The sequence below is a fragment of the Alexandromys fortis genome, unplaced genomic scaffold (genome assembly GCF_014885135.2).
Source record: "Alexandromys fortis isolate MF-2015 unplaced genomic scaffold, M_Fortis_MF-2015_v1.1 scaffold_21, whole genome shotgun sequence".
NCBI lineage: Eukaryota > Metazoa > Chordata > Mammalia > Rodentia > Cricetidae > Alexandromys > Alexandromys fortis.
Window position 1 is genome coordinate 1,526,507 of NW_026067905.1, and position 22,818 is coordinate 1,549,324.

At 41.4% G+C, this 22,818-nt stretch overlaps 1 long non-coding RNA gene across 1 annotated transcript in view; it reads left to right on the forward strand.

The window, feature by feature from the left end:
• The window catches only part of LOC126497343 (uncharacterized), a 249,664-nt gene that overhangs the window by 12,689 nt on the left and 214,157 nt on the right, over positions 1–22,818 (forward strand). The gene's annotated exons all lie outside the window — the stretch shown is intronic.

The following is a 22,818-nucleotide window of genomic DNA, read 5'->3' on the forward strand; positions in this document are numbered from 1 at the left end:
CTCATTGGGACCTTGGGAGCTCAGTCCAGTGCTCCAGTGTGGGTCTCTGTCTCTATCTCCATCCATCACCAGATGAAGGTTCTATGGTGATATGAAAGATATTCGTCAGTATTGCTATAGGATAGGGTCATTTCAGGTTCCCTATCCTCAGCTTCCCAAGGGACTAACTGGGGACATCGCCATCTTTTGTGTCTTATATCACACCACCATTTGTCCACATGCTGAACAAAACCTGCAGGATTTAATGACTACCCTGGCAGATTTTGCTCAGACCACTGAATAGTGAAAATCTGTGCTATTTGTCTTTTGGTAGCTTTCAACTAAAAGTTTGTTTTGATTATTAGAGGGGTCTTTGAACTTTTTTTAAAAACAACATTGGAACTATGTAGGGGCACAATTTTGACACTGTGCCATGGTGTTGTCTTATGCAAATGTGTTGACTTCACTCACAGATATTCTAAAATGAATGTAACTTGAAGGCCATGGTTGGATGTGCCAGGTAGACTTTTAAAACTCTTAGAAATTGATTAATGCATTTTAAATTATGAGACGGTTTTGGGGTCCAGAGATAGAATGTTATGCACTTATATAAAGTTTTCCCCTGGCAAGAGTCCCCAGCTGATGGCACTGATTAGAAGGGTTTAGAAACAGGAGGTTGAGATTATTCTGAAGAATAGGTGTGCATTTGAAGTTACTCCTAGTCCCCAGACTCACCTAGTTTCTGTTTCTTTGATTTCAAACCCCACTGTTACTGTTTCATTATGGAGCCAGGAACACTGTAGACAGGACTACAATGATACCTCTGACATCATGAACCAACCAACATAAACCATCCTCTCCTTAACTTGGTTCGGTGAGGCATTTCACAGCCATGAGAAATAATTTATCCAGCTTAAATAAGGTGACAGAGATAACAAGTCCCACAGTATAAAGGAGCTTGGGGATTGCTAGTACCCTGGATGGAAGCTTGAGTAAATAATTTCATTTATATAGGACAACAATTACCATTAAATGTCAATGGTATAACCTAGAATCACCTGGGAATAGAATCTCAATAAAAGATTGTCTCCATTGGTGCACCAGTGGGTATGCCTGTTGTGGGAGCTGCCTTAAGTTAACTGATGTAGGGAAACCCAGCACACTGTGAGTGGCACCATCCCTACCAAGAGACTCTTGAATGTATGAGGGAAAAACCAAACTGAGCACAAGCAAACAGGCAGGTGAGAAATGTGCACGTTTCTGCCCTCTGGTCTTGACAGTGGATGTTGTGTGATGCATTATTTGAAGTCTTCCATCTTGACCTCCCTTCTATTGTGGACCATAAACAAATTTTGAGCTTAGGCACACCCTTTCTCCTCTAAGTTGCTTTTTGTCAGTCAGGGTATTTTATTGCAGTAACAGAAAAGTCACTAGAGCAGAAACTGGTACTGAGTCAGTGCTGTAATAAATGCAACCATGCAGATTTCATGCCTGTGGACTATTGTGGAAGAATTTGAACTTATGGGTAGTGGTTAATGGACCATTCTAGAAGAAGTTTAGGAAAGAGAATTGCAGAGGGAAACATAGACAGTAGAAACCTAGCTCATAGAAAGGAATAAGGACTGCCAGGAGAGAGAAGAGGGGCTATTTGTGTGATACTTTAGCTAAGAAACTGAATTGCTGAGCATCCGGGATCTAGAGAAGCATCTGTGACAGCTAAGAGATAAGAACCAGTGAAAACGTCCCGCTTGGAACCGAGACGATAGGAAAGTGTTTGAATCATAATTCTAAACCTCCTTGTTTACTAAAAAAAAATAAACATTCCCCAAAAGTCTCTATATAACAATATAGAAATTATTAGGTTAAAACATACAATTAATTGATTAACACCAAGAATCAATAATCACCATGTGAGGTATTATTTACCATTCTCCCTCTTAGTCTTAATAGTCTTTGAATATAAAATGCATTACTCTTGAAAAGTTTCTGGAATAATTTGGAATTACTAGAGCCAAGTAGACTGTTTGTTTAGGCAACGGAGAAGAAATATGAAAGAAAATCAGAAAGTCAAACCAAGGACTAAAATTCAACAATCCTTAATGATTGTGGCATGGAACCACTATTTTTTCTATGTATGAGTGTTTGTCTGCATGTATGTCTGTGCATTCCATGTGTGCAGTGCCCAAGGAAGCAAAAAAAAGAGCGCCATCGATGCCCTAGAACTGTCAATGTGGATGCTGGGAACTAAACCCGGATTAGGTCCTCTGGAAGAATAGCCAGTGTTCTTAACTGTGAAGCCATCTACCAACTCCTAGCGTTATATATCTATGGGCATGTAAAGATAAACATCATGGAAACTCCAGAACTATGACTTAGTCACTAACATGTTCTTTGCTGTGTTTTGATGTTCAAATACAGTGTCTCATGTAAAAAAAAAAAAAAAAGTAGGGAGATAAATTTAGAAAATGAATTAAAGAAATTGGTTTCTAGAGCCAAATAACCAAGTGAGTACCAAAACCATAAACCCTTCACCCCACCACACACACCCCGGGTTGCCCTTCCAAACTAAGTGTGTGTAGTTTCACCACACTTCTGACATGACAGTGATTTTTAAAATCACAGCAGCTATTGCCCAGGTCCCTTTCCATTCCCAGGCAGATTTCATGTCAATGACTTCTAGAGCCCAGTTTTCAGGGGTAAAATACAGTGATCTAGAAAGTACACATGCAGAAGTATGGAAAAGGTAACACTCGATTTTTATCTGAGACCAGCAAACTTGATTTCATTACTGTTTAGGTATTTGGGAATCACCGTCAAGGATGAAAGAATAACGAGGAAGGAGAAGAAAGACACAGATGGAGTAAATGAGATTGTGATTTTAAAATAGATGTCTATATAATTCACAGTTGCAAAACAGTTCAATAGTTATGAAAACATACAAACTGTATGGTTGGTCGCCAACTTTGAGATTAGAAGCCTAGTCTGCCAATATTCTGATAAATTGGGAAATTTAGAGATAGCTAGGCTTCCCCTAATATATTTTCTGAACATACCAAGCAAAAGTCATAAACTGATTCTGTTAGCCGTCCAGCGAATCAAGGCAGGAGGTGAGGAAAGCTGTGTAATCCTACCTAAAATCTTACTTTCTCTATTTCAAGTGGGCGGAATGTGAGTGAGAGAAAAACCCAGGTCTTCTCCAACATGGTGCGTTCCAGCCGTGCACCCACAGAGAGCTCTCTTCCCTGCGTTCATGAGTTATGGTTCGTTTTCATTGGCTCTTGTCCATGCTCAAGGCTGAACGTTAGCGGTGTGAGCAGTGCCAGGCTAAAAGCGGCCTGGAAAGAATTCGCTAGAGTATACAAGTCTAATTATCTTCTGGAGTGAGGAACCGGGGCTGCTTTATCATTGTAACTGCGTCTGTTCGTGGGCTGCTCCTGAAGTCCTCTGGAAGACTCTTGTCCTTTTCCTTCATTGGAACAGAGCTCAGAGACCAAGCCCAGGTTTGTTAGCTGCTTTCTTAATTGAAAGGCAGCAATAGTGTTTAACCTTAAGTATCCCAGCTAAACGCATTACTCTAGAGCACTACTGGAAGGCACTGAACCTCCAGGGACAGGGCCTACAGGAATGAAGTTAGGGCCTTCCTTGGAGGATGCCTGGTAAGGCAACATTAAGATCTTTTCTTTCTTTTTCCATCTCCCATTTTCATTTCCCCACTGCCAAGAGGCGGGCCTTTTCCACCACCACACACTGTTCCCCACCATGATGTGCTGAATTATCACAGGACAAAAATCAGTAAGCTATGTGGTCATCCCCTCAGTGACCAATACAAAAGCCAGTAGGCTATGTGCCCCCCCCACCCCTGTGACTAATACCTCCTAAACCGTTAGCTAAAACAGACCTTGGTTCTTTGTAAGTTAACTGTCTCAGGCATTTTGTTACAGGGGTAGAGAGCCAACACAAGCAACTTGAACACCGAGAGATATTTTGCCACTTATTAAAATTTAAAGACTTCCTTTTAAAGCTGAGAGTCTATTTTTAAATAGGATAAAATTTATACTATCATAATACTACTCACTGCTATCAAGTGGCAAACTAATATTAAAAATAATGTAATGATGGGGCCAGAAAGATGGCTCAGGGATGAAGAGCACTGATGCTATTTTCATGGGGCCTAGGTTCCAGTCCCAGAATCCACATGGTGGCTCATCATCATCCTTAACTTCAGTCCCAGGAGCTGAAATGTCCTCTTCTTAGTTTTTTGGGCACCAGGCACACATATGTTGCACATACATACAGAAAGATAAAATATGTATACACATAAATCTTTTTTAAAAATCACATAGGAACTTTGGGTTAGTGACACATAGGGTAGGTCATGAGGAATTCCAAGAACTGGCTTGTGGTATAAGCCAGGATCTCTGTACTAAACCAGGACCCTGAATGTGGGATCCAGACTAAATCTGGTAAACTAGGGAGAGTGTGGATAGCAGAGTCTGGCTAACTCTCCAGACTACAGCCTAGAGAAGCTAGATGTGGGTTTATCTCGTTGGGTAGAGGGGCTAGATCCCTGCTTTTTCTTTTGTGAGCAGTTGTGCCCTATCTGTTGGTGAGATTGAGGTATTGAAGTCACTTTAATTGTGTTGGGCTTAAGCTGTGTATTAAAAAGAAAAAAAAACACATAATGGTCTCTAGTTGATCACTCTCTTCCCTTGATTCTCATATAACTAATTAACTCATGGAATATGGCACAATCTGATGGTGTGCAAATTCTCATTAGAAAGGAGGCTTGAATTCCACCTAGAGGGAGAATCTTCCTCACCAGAGTTACTGGATCCGTCCTTCTGAAAGATCTCTCTGCTTCAGTCCTCATGACACTGACACTGAGGGATGGAAGTTTGTGACGTCAGGCACGTGTGACATGTTGGATTGCAACCTAAAGGTGAGCTGCTTAAACTGTGGCCCTTGGAAGCAGTTGGAAATGTGTTGTTGACCGCATACCCCATACCACAGAGGTCTACATGTTAACATGCTTTTCCAGCAGACAAAACATGCTAAGGTGCAGTAAAACTGCTTCCTAAGGATTAAGGAATTTACTGGGTTAATTAACAATGATGGAATAAAATGCTTGAAAGCTTACAGGGAAAACTAGAAGGAGAATGGAAGGGAGTGTGAAAGGGAGGAGAAAGAAAAGGCATAATTTTCATGATTAATCTTCCACACTTACCTTAGCAAAACATTCCATAAAATTATCAACAATTTATTAGGAATGACTTGAAGAATTCGTGTGATTAGCTGTGGTGGTAGCACATGCCCTTAGTTCCAGCATGATGTGGGGTTACCACTAATGAATAAAGAAAACTGGCTTGGCTTAATAGGGTAGAACAGACCTAGGCAGGAAAAACTAAACTGAATGCTGGGAGGAAGAAGGAGACGTAGGAGAGAAGCCATAGAGTCACTGCTGGAGCCAGACACACTGAAACTTTGCCGGTAGGCCATGACCTTGTGGTGATACACAGATTAATGGAGATGGGTTAAATTAATATGTAAGAGTTAGCCAATAAGAAACTAGAGCTAATGAGCCAAGCAGTGTTTTAAATAATATGGTTTCTTTGTGATTATTTTGGATTTGAGCTGCCAGGAACAAACTAGCAGCCTCCTCACAACAATTGGCACCCCAACATGGTGGATTAAATCCATGTAAGACCTGAGAAAACTTGGAAAGGATCTCTGGACACACACACACACACACACACACACACACACACACACAAAACAACAAAGTTTAGCCACATTTTTTTTTCTGAATAGGCTTTGCTTGCTGGTGGCACACTGCAGCTCCCTTAAGAGAGGTTTCCTGATTCAGTGGTAGCAGTTAAAAAGCCACACCATTTTGAAATGCTGACTTTCTGGACTGTGCTGCCAGTGTGACCTCTGGCTCTTTCAGGAGACTGAGCATTTGAATGAGGTTTGTGAGCAACGTGCTGTGGCTTCCTTGGTGGCAAAATGGACCACCTGTGTGCCTAGAGATGGGGCACTGTGCATGGCTCTCAGAGATGGTGAGCAGCTCCGCCATGCTGAACTGTGCAGGACAAGCAGGCAGTACCACATTTCCCCTAGCAATGGTGCTGCTTAAGTTCATAAGAAGGGCTTAGCATTTTAAGAAGCACTTCTTGTCAGAAAATAATTACAAATACCCAATAAAGACAAATTCAGATGAAAAAGACCTCTAAATGGATCACAGTGCTGGATAAATGTATGTAGGCTTGTGAGAGAGAAGAAAAAGAGTACAGAAAGTTGGAAAAGAAGTAAATCACTTAAAAAAATAAAACAAAGTCATAGATTAAAGGAGTAAAGATAATAAAATAAATATTAAAAAGTAATAAAGTTAAAACAAGCCAAGTAAAGATGAAATATGCACAGTCTGGATTTTGTATATTATTGTGTTTTCTTTGAGTTTTTTAACTGTGAAGAACTAAGTAACCCACAAATATACTTTAAATGCATTTTGTCTTCAAAATATGGATCTGAGGATATGTTGCTTTGGAAAAGATATTCTTCTTTTATCTCCACAGAAGATAAGAACCTTTGGATTAATTCCAGACTAATGCGGTTTGATGCACCAAGACCCCCTGAAAGGCTGCCATGAACACCCCCAAAAAATACTTCGCCCAACAAACAGCAGGAAGCATTTTGGAGAAGAACTATTCCCAAATATTGTTTTAAAATGTTTGTTTACATTTAAAGGGGGATATAATATAGAGATTTGTATTGGTACAGATATTGGTGTATTGATACAAATTTAAGGTCAATTTTATTATACTGTGTGTGTATGTATATATATATATATGCTTTTGATTAAAGTATTGTGATTGTGTAGTTCATTAAAAAATGTAATGTATAATTAAGAAATACAGGTTAATAGATAGTCATCTCTAACAGTCAAGCTTCTGGTCATATTAGTTAGGTTTTCTAGATATATAGAGATGTATTTCAGACAGTTAGGTATTCTTCAAATCTTTCAGAGACCTTCAGAATATGGCATTTAAAATGTTTTAAGGACTTAGGACTTTTCATGACAGTGAGACACATATGCTCCTGGAAGCTCCAATCTACTTCAAGAGGAAGATAGGAATTGAATAGGCTCCTTATAGAGTTTGCTAGCTATTTGGGCAAGAAATGGCTCTTGCCTGAACTGCTTGACATTATGCTGCATGAACTGGACATGCAGGACCCACAGAGAAATGACTGCCAACCTTGTGTAAAAGTAAGATTATCCTTCGGGGTTCCTGTTTCATGAAAGAGTCTGTAGACATTCTGCAGGACACAGAAGAAAGTGACTGACAAACAGCCTATATAGGTAGAACTGTCTTTGAAATTTCCTGCTTCATGGAAAAGTCTGCTGGATACTATGGGTCTGTTGGCTGAAGATTGGATGGCCCAACATACGGAAGAACTTTGGGTGACTGTCCAGGCAGCAAGATATCTCTGTCAATTCTAGAGTTTAGGAAGTTGGTTGCAATGCACTTTTTGTTTCCTTAGGTAATAATATATCCTTCTGGAGTCTTTGATGGAGTTGAAGAATAAATAGTTATATAGGTTTCCTTAGTTATGATAAAAGATAAAGTATATATAAATATTGTAACTGTAATTCTTGCTTGATACCTGTTTTGTTATATGTAATTTTACTGTGCTGAAGTTAAAACCTTTCTTTTTATTTAAACAGAAAAGGAGAGGTGATGTGAGATTCCCCTCTGTACACTGTGATTACCATTAACGAATAAAGAAAACTGTCTCTACCTTAACAATACCTAGGATGTGCTGCTCCTAGCTTCTTTTGTTAGAAATGTAGATCTCCTGAGGAGAGGTGTTGACTGAAACTGGTCAGGATGTTTGGTGCTTTCCTTCTTTGGTAATTTGGAGGATGTCTTATAGAGATGCTGACTGCCAGATGTGGACGTGACCTGAACCCAGGCACCTGGTTGCCTAGGTAACAGCCTTTGTGTCTTCCCACTCATTTGGTGTGGGTATATAAGATGTTTGGAGAATAAAGGGTGAGCTGGCTTTTTCCGTGATGACCGTGTAAGCTGTGTCAGTTTTATTCCTCGCGACTCCATTCCAACTGGGTTAGGAAATTTGTGTTGGATTCTCACGGGCTCTGACAGTGGTGTACAGATTAATGGAGATGGGTTAAATTAATATGTAAGAGTTATCCAATAAGAAGCTAGAGCTAATGGGTCAAGCAGTGATTTAAATAATATATGTTCTTTGTGATTATTTCGGGTCTGAGCTGCCAGGAACAAACAAGAGGCCTCCTCATAACACCAGCACTTGAGAGGCAGAAGCAGGTGCAGCTCTAAGTGTGAGGTCAGCCTGGTTGACAGTTCCAGGACAGTCAGGATACACAGGGAAACCCAATCTCAAAAACAAAACCAAACAAAAAGTATGTAATTGTATTTTTTTAATGTACAGAAGCACATAAAGAGGGATAGAAAGATGGTTCTGTGGGTTCAGATGGTTCAAGTGTTTGCACAGAGACCTGATCCCTCAGGTAAGAATCAGGTATTGTAACAAAAGTTTGTAAACCCAGTGCTGTAGGAATGAGAAAGGCAAATTCCATGAGCTAACTGGTTAGCCAATATGGGCAAAGTTTTGAGCTTTGGATTTAGTCAGAGAGCCTATCACAACAAAAACAGAAGAGCAATAGAAGAGCATTGGAAGGAGGCATCTAGTGTCCACCCCTCTCCTCCACACCTGGATGAGTGCACCCATAAACAGGCTCACTTTCTACGTATTGTCTGCTTTTAGATCACACATACACAAATTAATTGACAGAATAACTAATTAAAATAAAAGGACTGGTAAAGGGTTGGGTTCTGGGGACAAGTTGGCAGGGGGAAAGGAGAAGGTCTCTCTGGTCTCTGGATTGCATGGGAATTCCCCACAGATGTGTTCTCGGGGACCCTGGACACAGCCCAAGTCTATGGTGAACACTTTCCCCTTCTGTGCTCCCATTCTGGTGCCTTTCTCAGAGGCACCATCCGTCCTGTACACAGACCTTCCCGTCTCAGGACAACCTCCACCACATCTTCCTTAACCGGACATTTCACCGGCTTTACTCCTTGCTCTTTGGTCTTGATATAATAATATCCTAAGAGTTCTTTGTTTGTTTGGTTTGGTTTTTTCCCCTGTTCACAGGATCAAATCTGCTGTTCTTCCTGGAAGTGGATTTCCTGTTATCTTTAACAAATGTTTGGAGGTTAAATAGCTCCTCAAATACAGCTGCTTGAAGCCTTCTTCAAACATCTGTGTCATGCATTTGGAATTTAACCTTCCACCTAGATGAGAATTTCACTTTCTGTACACGGTCAATCTTCTCTTCTATGCCGGATACTTGTTGCTATGGATCTTCCTGTTCCCAGAAACTTAGGACAGTATCTGACACCACAGTAGATATTCAGTAAGTGTCTAATCAATGGATAACATAATCAATAAGTCATAGAGCCCTGATCTACTCAGGGTCCTGGCTTCTCCTCATGTACTCCTGTATCTTGATATACCCCCTTGCTCTTTGGATCCTCTCTCTCTTCCCTCCACTTCTCTATACTCTGTCTTGTCAAGAGGGGAGTTTTTATGGAAACTAGAAGGGGAGGAGTGGCGTGGAAGTGTGTGTCCTCCTGTTTTCTCTTCCCCTGCATTGAGAGGAAGGGAGCAGTTTCCTTCTTGCATTCTATCATCCTAACTATCTCTCCTTCCATCCTTGAGAGAAAAGAGACCTGGTGCTTTTCTTATTGCTGTGGTCAAATACCCAACAAGAAACAACTTAAGAGAAAGAGTGGTTATTTAGACGCATAGGTCAAGGAAATAAAATCCATAATGGTGGGGAAGGCACTGCGGCAGCATTGTGACAAAGCAGGTCTGGAAGTGGATGATAGACAGGAAGTGGGGTGTGGCTAGATGGTCTTAAGGCCTTCCTTCACTCCGCTGTCCCATTTCCTGCAGCAAGGCTCCAGCCCTAAGTTTCTACAGCCTTCCAATGCAATACCACCAGTTGTGAGCTAACCGTCCGAAACATGAGCCTGTGGGGGATATTTTCTACTAAAATCACAACAGACATGAACCAAATCACTTGATCTAAGGGGTGGGGATGTGGCTCAGTGGTAGATGTATGTCCAAAACCCTCCATTACTTTGGCAGAGTCCTTTACACCCGACCCTCGCTCCTGTGAACAGATGGAGAATATCTTCCCCAGAATGTGCCGTCTGTTTTATGTTAAAACACGCTGGCTTTGTCAGATACAAAAATATTGGAAAACTTTACACATCTTAAAATATTGGTCAAGAACTGAAATGTTTGCAGTTCACGATATTTTTACACAAATATGCTATTTTTACTAAAATAAGTTTAATATTTTATATTTGGGGAGGTATAAAATGCCCTCCCTCCTAATCTCCCCTACTAGCAGAGAAGGAGGACTCTGAACTGATTTCTGCCCATATGGAAAAAACCATGCAAGAGCCAGGATCCTTACAAGAGCATCAAAATTTTGGAGGATCAACAATGTACATGCTAAACACATTCTGTGTGGTATTCATGGTTTTTATAACATTTTTTTCTGTGGGTTTCATATATTTGATTTATTGCTTATGCTTTAACATGTTTGCATTTTTAACTGTTCTTTGGGGGCAATAAAATGTCTTTTGAGACTTTCAGAATGTACTCTGAAATTTATATTTTTGGAAAAACTCATTTAGGGGTTCTGTCTGGAAGTCAAGAGGGAGGCCATAGAATGATGGCATAGAGTTAAAGTGAAATATTATGTGTTTGAGTTTTTACTTGCTTTTTTTTTTTTGGTTTTTCGAGACAGGGTTTCTCTGTGGCTTTGGAGCCTGTCCTGGCACTAGCTCTGTAGACCAGGCTGGTCTCGAACTCACAGAGATCCGCCTGCCTCTGCCTCCTGAGTGCTGGGATTAAAGACGTGCGCCACCATCGCCCGGCGTGTTTGAGTTTTTAATCTCTCTTTGCAGATGTGTACCACAGTCTGGGATGGTGGATGCTATACATGATCCTCAGCTCCGTAGAGACATGGTGATGGAAGCAGCCTCAGAACTGAAGACCTTGTAGACAAAGGCGCTACTATCCTTCTGCCCTGATCAGGGTATTCCTACACTGTCCCCACCAATCTCTCCAGGGACATCAGAATATATGAAGTAAGCCATTCACAGACCTTCCAAGTCTGGAGTTTTGTATTCTGCTGTCATCACCAAAGAGGAAGCAAATGAGGAAACAAGGGTTGAAGGGAGGGGAAGAAGAAGAGAGGAATGGGAGCTGGAGAGGAGGGGAGGCAGAAAGGGACTCTTTAGTTATTCATCTTGGCCTAGATCAAATATTTTTGACCTGCATCCATCCAAAAAATGTTTGATATGAAAATATAAAGGTCTATCTCTCTTGGTTCTGGTACTATCTCCTTTTTAAAACTTTTGATGAGGGGCTCAGGATGCAGAGTACTTGTCCAGATGCAAAGAACCCTAGGTTTGATCCCCAGTGCTGATGAATGCCATCAACTACAGAACTCACAGGGAGAGGAATGGTTGAGGAGGAGTCTTGGGTCAAGTCATTCTTGGCTTCATAGTGAGTTAAAAGTCAGTAGGGCAACTTCTGGTAAGGTTGGTCAAAATACCTACTGAGCCCTGTGCTGGTTAGTGTCTGTCAATGTGACACATCTGGCCATATCTGGAAAGAAGAAATATCAACTAAGGAAACGCCTCCATCCTATTGGTCTGTAGGACAGCTGTGGGATGTTCTCTTGCATAACTGAAGTGGGAGGTAGTCCACTTTGGATGGTTCCACCCTTGTGCAGATTTCCTGGGAGGTAGAAGAAAGGTAGCTGCACATGAGCCTGAGAGCAAGCCAGTAAGCAGCTTCTCTCCATGGCTTCTGTTTCATTTCATGCCCCCAGCTTCCTGCCTTTAGTTCCTGCCCTGGTTTTCCCTCATAATAAAGTCTAAGCCAAAGACAAATAAATGAACCCCTTCTTCACAAAGTTGCTTTGAGTTGTGGTGTTTATCACAGCAGTAGAAAGCAAATCAAGATGAGACTGAAGCTTGATATTTTCCCCATCAACCTTGCTCTCTTACCTTCTCCTCCATGGGCAATAGGTAATGTGCCCGCATTCTGCTCTTCGTCCTTAGACACAGTCCTAATGATCCAACCTGTGGTGTGCAAGGGATCAAGACAGCCTCCCATTTAGAGCCATCCAGGACTGAATTAGGACCCACCCACTGGAGCAAGATCTGTTTTCTATTTCAGTTTTTACTTCTTGATAAAGAATAGTGTAAGTAGGAGGTGATTTAATATCACATAAACGAATCAAATAGGCTGTCAAGGCACCTGTCTTGTTCCAGTTGGTTAGTCCCATGAGTCCTAAACTAAGTGAGGAGCATAGATATCTTTTAAACAAATAATAGTCTGGGCATCTGGCCTACAGAATTTTTCCAAAAAGACCTAAGATAACTTGGCAAATTTCACACCAGTAATAAGTAAGAAACCACAGGAATTGCAAAATGGAAAAGGAAAAGGGATGCAATGCATTGTTCTTACAAAAACCAAGTGAAGAGCCTGTGAGACAACTCAGGTGATAAACCGCTTGCCATGTAACATGAGGACTGGATTTCAGATCCCCAAACCTTCATAAAATCAATGTGTGGTAGAAGGGACCTGTAATCCCAGTGCCGAGGGTGGGAGGAGAGACAGACTCATCTCTGAGGTTCACTGTTCAGTCTCTCCATCAGAATTAGAGAATTTCAGGTTCTATTAGAGACTCCCTAAAGTGTAAGGTAGCAAATGTTTGAGAAAAATGCCCAGTCTTAACCTCTGGCCTCTAAACACACACACACACACACACACACACACACACACACACACACACACTATATGCATCCACACATACACAGGAATTCACATACACACTATATGTACACACACACACTATATGCATACACAGAGATGCATACAGGCATGAACATCCACACAGGCATGTACATACTCTATATGCACCACAGACACATAAACAGACATGTACACACACACACTATATGCATACATACTATATGCACACACACTATATGCACACAGACACACAAAGAGACAAATATAGGCATGAATACCCACATAGGAATCACATACACTATATGCACCACACACACAGATACATGTGCACACATACTATATGCATACACATTACATGCACACATGTACAGCACACATGCAAACAAGTGAAGGCATAATTTAAATTTCTCTTTTTCCACATGATTGTCTAATACAAGATTCTAAAAGGTTTATAAGGCCTAGAGAAAGCGGTATCCTAGGTTGTTTGCTGTGATAAAACACTGGCCACGAGCAACTTAGGAAAGAAAGGGTGTATTGGCCTACAGGTCCTGATCACAGCCTAGAATGCTGGGGAAAGTCAGGGCGGGAACTCAAGCAGGAATAGAGAAAAGAACCATGGAGGAAAGAGAGTTGCTGGTTTGATTCCTATGCCCTGATCTGCCTGCATCTTTTTTTAAATACAACTCAGAACCACATTGAAGAGGTGGCACCACCCACAGTGGGCTGAGCCCTCCCACATGATAATTAATCAAGATAATATTTCCACAGACTTCCCTACAGGCCCTTCTGACGGAGGGGGCACTTTCTCAACTGAAGTTCCCTCTTCCCAGATGAACTTAGCTTTGGTCAGGTCTACAAAAAAATAGATGCTCAAGTGGAAACCATGATGTTACTAGGCCTTCAAAGCCACGTCAACAGTGACCACCATCTTGTCATTGACCCTTTAACAACGTGATAGGACAAGGCCTTCATGGTGGAGCATTATCAGTTTGTGATGATGAAAATGTCTCCCACTCCCCCAATTATGGCAGACTGAAATATGGCTTGTAATTCTGAGAAAAGTAATATAATTAACCATCTCCTGTAAAGCAGACCACTGTGTCAAAGAGCACACCAGCAATCAGCTCTTTAAACCCTGGGAAGCTTGTTTAACTTGCAGCCCGGGGAGAGATGTTAAGTCTTAAAGAAAGGAGCCAAGAAACTGCTTAGTCCCGTTATTATTAGCTGACCTGAAAGTTTCTGGCCAGTTTACAAGACTTGAAAATTTTCAAATTGGATTTATATATGTTTATTATACAATAATCAGAAAAATCAAAGTGGAAGGGCCTGAAGAAAGACTGTGCTATTAAAGATATTTTTGGAAAGCCTGTTTTTCCCCTAGAGCCATGGTCGTCTTGGAGTATTGCAGTGTGTCACTATTGAAGGTCATTGTAGAATCAGCAAGTTGCTTCTGCATGACTCACCTTCAGCAGCGTCCCGGTCAGCAAATTATAAGGAGGGACAATGCGTCACTGTGGTATAGGAGTGTTTCCTAGGTAGGCTTTTGTCCTAGTGATGTTCCTGTCTCCAGGAACCAAGGACCTAAGGAATGAGCCATCTGGTCCTTTTTGTCAACTTCCTGCCTTTATCAGAGGAAATGAAATGTGTCCTTGTGACCTTTCAATCTCACATAAACAGTATCAGGAAAACTGTCAAAATCATGCAGCATGAGTAATGCTTATATTTCTTGCACATTTTTTCCCCTAATTCTTCCAGGCATGTCACTGATTTGTAAAACCGCAAACAACTCCAATTCAAGTGGCTGTTGATGATGGTTAGTGACAGCCACTTACTGAAGGCTAACACTCACTGTGGGCCAGAAACTGGTTTATGCATTTGGCACCTATGTTATCTCACCACCGCCTAGAAGGATTCACAGAGGAAAAGGGGGAAACCATACAGCCCATTGTCTCCCTTTCCTTCTCGGGAAGTACCATTGACAATCTTCTGCAGACCTGTGTCAACTTTGCAGTTGTTGAGACAAGGTCTCTCTCTATAAGCCATGCTGGCCTCAAACCCATGGTGGTCCTTCTGCCTTAGCTTCTCAGACACTGGGGCTACAAATAACAGCACCATATCCTGCTCGTGCCATGGCTCTATGAGAGAGAAGTGATACTGACCCGTCCTTCCATGACAGGCATGGTGCTTGCTGTCCTGTGAGCTCCTGAATATGGACACAGATGAACCCCAGTCCATCACAGTTTTCCAACACGACAGTGTCATCAGAGATATATACAGCCAATTGAAACCATGCTCCAAATTTTGGATAATGTGCGTTCACCCAACTAGCAAGAGGCAGAGCCTCACAGTCAGGCAACGCTGAGTACCCACAGAAGTTTCTAGCTGGTCATGCCAGCTTGAGGAAGAACAGCCATGACTTTATACAGCCAACTGTACTGGTAAGGTGGCACATTTACCAAGGTAAGTGATTACGTGTATATTTTGTTCATATTTTCAAGTCATACTGGGTTTATTTGGAAATACATTGAGGAGCGTTTTCCTATGCATGCGTGTACCTGTGAATAAAACAAATAGAGAACTTGCTATTGATGAACATATGCAAAAATGAGCAAAATGCTATAATGAAAGAGCTTCATCCACGCAGAAGACACGAAAGTGTTTATCAAGGAGGAACTTGTGTTTACAAGGGGCACCCTGTCAAGGCTGTTTGCATCCTGCCAACAGTTGAAATATACATATTTTGACCTCGTTTTACCACTGAGGAGGCCCAGGATACAGATAGGAATCTGGCACTGAGTCCCATGGCTATGCATGAACTAGAGCATACCTAACTCACTCAAATTATCAACTTCCTTATCACAACGGCCCCATTTCCGGCTTCCCACAGCTGGTTTGTTATTGTTCTTAGAGCTGTTGTCATTTCCTGTTCCCATTTTCACAGAGATACTTTCAGGAAAGAGCCTCCCAGACAAGATCAACCCATCCTCCTTTAATTCTCACCAAATGGTATAGGTTGGGTCGACTCTGTGCCACGCGGCCCTCAGACTTGGATGTCACTGAAATAAATCATCTCATAACCTTAAGAACACTTCCCAGGCTGAGCTCCCACCCACTGGCATTCTGATTTTTGTGAATACATTCTAGGACCTGGGAATCTGTGGACAGCAAGGCTCCCCAGGTGATGCTAACACACAGCAGAGCTTGGGAACTGCTGCCTGGATTGTTTAGGCTTCTCTGGGGCTGGACCTCCAATGTTCCTTGTCCCTGCCTCCAGACTGTGTTGTCTATTCCTGTTGGTTCCAGATGGATGAAGTGCTCCTAGTTGTCCATTAAGGTGTTAGTCTTGGTCACAGTAGAAAATCCTGCAGAAATTCTTGGGGATGTTCGTTCACATTCAAGTGCCCAACTTCTCCAACACCCGGTCCTTTCACATTCTGCCTCCTTTGAGCTATGAATGTCCTTCACTCTGCCTAGGTTGCCTCTTGATTGGTCATGCTTGCTTGTTTCCTAGTGATCGCAGCTTTTTTCAGCTTCAAGTCTAAGTTTGTTTCTCTACATTCTAGATTTCCAGATCTCTTGTTTTGTAGCTGACTCTACCAATGGCTCAGCTGTCTTGGCCTCTGATTCTCCTACCTCCTCTTCACGGTACTTTGTTTACAGCCTCCTTAGTTAGTCCAGATTCTTATGTTTTCTGATAGAATTGGTTAGGTTCAGTCTAATCATTCTCCACTCTCTTGCTGCTGCCCCTCCCCCCATCCTTTGGAAACCCCAAATTTAATTATACTCACCCATGTTCACTGGGCTCATTTTTATGATTCTTAACCTCAAATGGCCCACAAGTGCTGCCAGAAGATTCTACACATGTGTTCTCATGCATTTGTCATCCTAGCTCCTCACTCTGAGATGATGACCTAGATTTTCCCTCTTCAGCAAAGACAACGGGTTTGGAGAGAACATTCAAGAATCTACCACAATTTATCACAGACTTGACGTGCTCATGAATTTGATTTCATCTTCCATTCAGTGTAGGACCCTCCTACACTTACCTGCGTCACCTCTTTCCCTTACACACTATATTCTACACTGCTCACTTGCTTATGGTAACACCGATCTCCCTGGAGATCATTCCAATCAATATACAAATATGCTGGACCTGAGGCAGGTCCTGCTAAGGGAAGAAACTTTCCCTAGGTCTTGCATCTGTTTATATCCACTGCTCCCGACTCTCACGCCTGCTTGTCTTTACTGAAAGAAAAAAAAAAAAACTTCACCAATTAGCTATTATCATTTTCTCAATTCATAGTCATGTCAATTCTTTGAACATGTTTTTATTTTCCACTTGAACACGCTCCAACTAGGCTATTGTCCCCAAACTGAAACATCTTTTCTTTAGGGTCAAACTGATCCTATCTAAAAGATCGACAGGTTGCGTCTCAGGCTTTGTCTCAGGTTTCACCTTCCTGAGCCTGGCAGTGTTCCAGACAGCTCACCACGCCCCACTCCTTTGCAGTTGTGTCTCCTCTGTCACTGGGTCTTCTCAGACTCATTTCATTTAAAAAGAGGATTTTTAAGGCCTCTTGTCTCTTTTTCTCTCTTTGACATTCTCAAGTCATCCCAGTACTTGGTTTACAATTTCTGTGACAAAATCCTTCACATTTTTTAATTAAAAAAATCATGTGTATGGGTGTTCTGTCTGAATGTATGTCTGTGTAATGTGTGCACAAGACTTCCTGGTGCCCAGGGAGGGAGAAAGTGGCATCAGATCCCCTGGAAATAGAGTTACAGGTGTTTGTGAGCCACCAGATGGGTACTGGGAATTAAAGCCAGGTCCCTACTCTTGAGGAAGAGACCTGGCCTGTCATCCTCACCAACTTAGACCATGAAACTCAAATGGGCAAGTTCAACAGAACCATCATATATGGGCTGCCCATGCATGCTTCAGCGTTGCCAGGGCATAAAGTTCAATTCAGATTTCTTCTGGAAGAACATTCAGTGCTCTTAACTGCTGACCCATCTCTCCAACATGATCAGTTCAGCCTACTTCCCTGAGCTCATCTCCAGTGCCTGTCTGGACAGCACCACTGCCTGGATGATAGGAGCCACTTCAAAGAGTGTGTGCTCAACTATAAACTCTTAACTGTTGAGGAAAGGTGATGTGTCATTAAAACAAACAACTTCGAAACTGCTTCACCTCCTGAAAGGAGTTGTTTTCCTCCCTGTCCTCTTTTCTGTTTTTGCTTTTAATTAAAAACAAACAAACAAACAAAAACTATCTCTGTTCTTGATTTGTTAAACTGAATGAAAATAGAAGTTATGGAAAGATATTAATGAGGAAATTCAATTCTGATAATCCTGTCTTATCAGTTTCATGATCTTCTGTTTCACAGATCATAGCTCAGTTCACCAGTCTGGGCCATTGGCTACCAGCTCACCTCAGTCTAATCCTGTCTTACTTCCTCTAGGCTGCTCCTGCTATAAGGATCCACTGTAGTAGCAAACAGATGAGAGCAAATTGCTAATTATTTTCCTCTATGCTAAATTAACTCTTCCCCCTCACAATTTCCTTTATGGTTGACCCTCAAACCAACAATAGACGTTTCTCTTTGAAATATGAGATCTAACATTCACCTCTTAACTAGAAGGATTTCATGACCCAATCCATATCTGAATATTTAAAATAGAGGAAAACCAAAATTTTACATTTAAGGGCTGGAAAAGTAGCTGTTTATAAAAGTGATTGATACCAAGCCTAATGACCTGATCTTGATACCCAGGATCCAGATGGTGAGAAAGACCTGACTCCCAAAAGTCTGGCTGTGATCTACACACACGCACAGTGTCATATGTGTGCCTGTACTCGTGCACACACAAACACAAATGCATATAAAGCATTCTGTAACTTTATTTTATTTTATGTGCATGCCTGCATGTACGTCTGAATCATGTGTGTACAGTGAACTTGGAGGTCAAAAGAAGCTGTCCGACCACCTGGAACTGGAGTTACAGATGGTTGTGAGCCACCATGTGAGTTCTGGGAATTGAACCTAGGTTTCCAGCAAGAGCAGCTAATGCTTTTGACAGCTGGGCCATCTCTCTAGTTTCTAATATTTTTTTCCTAAAGAAAGTTGTTTTCTTTCTGAACAATGAAAGTGATGAAATGATAGAAAATAGATGCAAACTCCAAACATTATTGCTCAAGAGCCCCAGGAATCCTCACGGTTCTTCACAGGGGAAGATCACTCCAAATGCCATCATGTGCCCATGTACCAATTCTTTAAGAGGGTTAGTTGAAAAACAACACACTAACACTAAAAAACAAAATGAAACAAAACAACCAACCAAACAAAACAAAAACGGGTGGAAACTGATTCCTGCAGTCACCTTTTTGGCTTTCGTCTATCTTTATCTTTGATGGCTCTAGGGTAAGGCCAGGCTAGTGTGTCTATGTCTATAATTACTTCATCCCACATCAAATATTTAAGTTTTGCTGCTCCTACTGAAATGAAAGTAACAGTTGTTGATGGCATTTCTGCTGTCCTAATGATGTCTTAAACACTCAAGCTAATCTTCCTGGGAGAAGTTGCTGGGGCATATCCAGGCCTGTTCTGTTACACTAGACCAAAGAAGACAGTCTTAAGAACCATGATGAGTCTGTAGACAGAAACCACTTCTGCACTCATCACCTCCTGCACACTGACAGCCACTGACTTTTACCTCCAGTTACATACGATGTCCTCATCTGATGACTGCAAGAGCATAAAATAAGAACGAAGAAAGCACTCCTCTATCTCTTGAACTTGGGAAGAGGTAGGAGGATCACTAACTCAAGGTCATCCTACAGAGCCCAGACCACATGAGACTCGGTCTTAAATAGTGAAAAGACAGAATCCTCTCCCTTAATTGCATAAGGTCTCAAAAAAAAAAAAAAAAAAAGAAAAGAAAAGAAAAAAAAAGAATGGTTCAAAGACTTCACCCTAAGTAACTGGGTTCTTTTCTAATGTAAAGAGGCTGTTCTCCATGCCAAAGTGGTTGGAGGGCAGAGAGTAGGGTAGAGGTGGAAGCGGAGGGGTGGGGGTGTCAAATCCCTGAGGTCTCAACCCTATAGAAAAAGACTAGAGGTAACTAAGGAAACTTGGGAGTGGGAGAGGTGACTTTCCCCAGAGAAGAGCAGGACAATTCCTAAACAGTCAGTCCTGAGAACTTATACAAGGATAGCATTATATGGACCAAGTAGGTTATATATAGGAATACGTCTGTATATACAGAGATCTCTTCAGCGACATTTGATGAAAAGGAGGCCATGAATTTGAAGGAAAGTGGGGAGGGGCATGTGGGAGAGTTTGGAGAGAGGAATGGGAAGGGAGAAATGATGTAATTAAATTAGAAACTCAAAAATTAAATAAAAAAAGAGGTTGTTCTCCCTGAACAGTTTTAGCAAATGCATCCCCATGACTTGAAGTTGCTCTGAGTTTAAAAGCCCTTTGTCTGCACAGGCTTTGAATTATCACCTTGTAGTTTTCTAAAAATGAAAATATACTCAAGTGTCAGTGTGTATCTCCAGAGGAAAAGAAGGAGCTTTCATCCAGATGTGGGTGGAACCAAACACGGACATTGTCATCTGAGAAGCAGAATTTATAGGGGAAAAAAATAGAGGAAAAAATGGTTCTGGGATAATTCAAATCCCAAAGGAAAAAAAAACACACACATCACTTAGCAAATTTCCCACCAGAAATAGGGACACTTGCATGGAGACAGGAAAAGGGAAAAAAAGAAGAAGAAAAACAAACAAACAATTGAATGGAACCCAAAAACAATAGATAAGGAGGTTTCTAAGAGAGAAAATCATTTGTTGTTGTTATTGTTGTTGTTGTTTACAAGAAGCTTTCAGATGGATGTAAGGCTGGCCACAGGTGATAAAAATTTAATCCTTTATTCAAATACAAAGGATTCCTGCAGATATTTTTGCTAATGTTTTAATAGGTACTTTTAAAGATGTATTTACTTTTACTTTATGCATATGAGTATTTTGTCTGAATGTAATGAAAGTACACAGTGTTCATGTTGTGCCCTCAGAAGCTAGAAAAAGGCATCAGGTCCTCAGAACTGGAGCTACAGATGGCTGTGAGTTGCCATGTGGGTGCTGGGAACCCAAACCAGATCAGCACTCTTGACCAGTGAGGCATAGATAAATAAATACAGCAAAAGCAGGGCTATGAGAAGCAGAAAAACAGACAATAAAAACTTTAATTATTAGCAGTTACAGTCAATCAGTGCCATCATCAAAATTAAAAGGCAAACACCAGAATTGAAAACATTTCCGATAAAGATCAATTTAGATAATGTCTTTAATGGGTGATGGTTTTCTTGTGCATCTAATTAGCAACACATCACACACCAAATTAAACCCGGGAAGAATGACAGATGAGCAGCTCTCAAGGAAAGAATGTAAGTGTTTGCCAAACAGATGAAACTGGTACCCTCCCTGTTAAACTGATACCAACAATGTAATGAAAAGGAGAAAGGCATCTTTTTACTTTCAAATTAAAAACTACCCTTGTGATAATGCCAAACTGCCCACATCAGCACTGCTCTCTGCTTTAACAAGAGAACCTTCTGTTTGTAGCAGGCTGAGGTCGATGCAGAGACTCACGTGGTCAGAGTCCTGGAAATAGGTGACTGCTAAGGGGTCAGGCCTGAATGGTGCTCCTATGTCAAGCCCTCCACCATCACACCACTGAAGCTCAGGAAGAAGGAAAAAAAACAGAATGTAAGCAAGAGAATGATGAGCAGCGCCGTGGCACGCTGTCTTCTGGATATGGCACGGCCTCTGACCTCAGGAACTCACAGCAGCACAGTTGCCTGCACAAGACCCACACAAGATCAAGCCAGTTTCCATCTCAGCATGAGTGGGGTCATGGTGCATGAGGAGCTATTGGCACCTAGCAGGGTGGGAGAGTTCTTTTCGTTGTGAATATAACCACTGATAGGTTGCCCATGCTTCAGTGGATGACACCACTTCCATTGGCTGTGTGCATGTAGGCAGCACTGGATGGACTCAATGAGATGATAAGAGAAAAATTCATGAGTTAGGAAGGGGACATATGCTGGGGTCTGGTGGGAGTTGAAAAGGGAAATGGTGGGTGGATTCTATTGAAATGTATTGTATACATGCATGAAAATCTCAAGAAATAAATAAAAATATTATTTAAAAATTATATATAGCGACCTTGTCTCAAAAAACCAAATAATAATAATAATAAGTGAAATAACAAGCTTTATATGTGAAAACTCATTAGCAATGCAGAATGGCAAAGCTGGCATGAACACACGTGTATTTACCAAGATATCTTTAATAATGAAACAAAGTCAGAAGTCCAACAACAGGTGAGTAATCAGATGAGGATCCATAAGATTATTCTTTTGTGCTTCCCTGCTCCCCTATCTGACCTTCCTTTATCCCAAACATCCCATTTCCCAAGTTCCCCCCAACCTCCCCTTCTCACTTTTCTCTCCCCATCTCCCCTTACCTCCCTCCCCCCCTCCCCCAAGATCCCATTTTTTGCCCGGCAATCTTGTCTACTTCCCATAATCAGGAGGATAGCTATATGTTTTTCTTTGGGATCACCTTCTTATTTAGCTTCTTTAGGAGATCAAATTATAGACTCACTGACCTTTATTTATCTCTAGAGACCAATTATGAGTGAGTACGTCCCAAGTTCATCTTTTTGGGTCTGGGTTACCTCACTCAGGATAGTGTGTTCTATTTCCATCCATTTGCAAGCAAAATTCGAGAAGTCATTGTTTTTTACCGCTGAGTAGTATTCTAATGTGTATATATTCCACACTTTCTTCATCCATTCTTCCATTGAAGGACATCTAGGTTGTTTCCAGGTTCTGGCTATTACAAATAATGCTGCTATGAACATAGTTGAACAAATGCCCCTGTCATATGAT